Below are 750 nucleotides of genomic sequence, written 5' to 3'. Positions count from 1 at the left end.
GGCCGCGGGGCTGCTCTTCGTCCTGCAGTGCCTCGCCGAGCGCGGCCCGCCGCCGCCAGGTAAGCGATGAGCCGCTCGGCGCAAGTCCCGCGCAGTTGCGGGCGTGGGGAGGGGGCGTCGTCTGTCCCCTGGCCCCGGCGGGCTCCCCCCGCGCACCGGGTCTCGCGGACGGGACCTGCCCGCGGCCGAGGAGGACTCCCGGCGCCTCCGGGCGCTCCCCGCAGCGGCTGCTGCATCCCCCTTCCCACTGCGCCCCGCGCCTGGGTGGTGCTGCCCGGCCCCCTCCCCCAACCGGCCCCACGTTGGTCACAAGCCCCTCGGCTCCGCGCTCGGCCCGGGCAGGAAGGATCCGACCTCCCTCTCCTCTAGTGGGGGGCGGGGGGGGAGAGCCACCTCTCCGGCCCCTGATAGTGTCCCACTGCCCTCTCCGGGCTGGCTCCTGTGGCCGAGGGTGGAAGCCGCACACCACCCAGACTGAAGGCGTCTCACTAATGGGACCTGGGAAACGGCATGCCAAGTTTGCAGGGGGGCACTAGGATGCTGGTTTGGAGGTGCACCCCCACCTCCCCTCTGGCCGCAGTCAGAGCCAGCACGGCTGGAAGAGGAAGAGGAAGAGGAGAAACTCTAGCATAGCTGCGCCCCGCTCCCTCTCCACTATGGAGGGAGCCGCCTTCTCAGAAAGGCAAGGAACTGGCCCCGCCGGCTGCATAAGTTTGTTTGTAGTCTTTGACAGCCTCCTCTTTCAGCTGC

This window comes from Gavialis gangeticus, unplaced genomic scaffold (genome assembly GCF_001723915.1).
Source record: "Gavialis gangeticus isolate Ggan-Ray unplaced genomic scaffold, GavGan_comp1, whole genome shotgun sequence".
In the NCBI taxonomy this organism is placed as follows: Eukaryota; Metazoa; Chordata; order Crocodylia; family Gavialidae; genus Gavialis; species Gavialis gangeticus.
The sequence above is the reverse complement of the archived record's forward strand: the minus strand, read 5'-3'. Positions refer to the sequence as shown.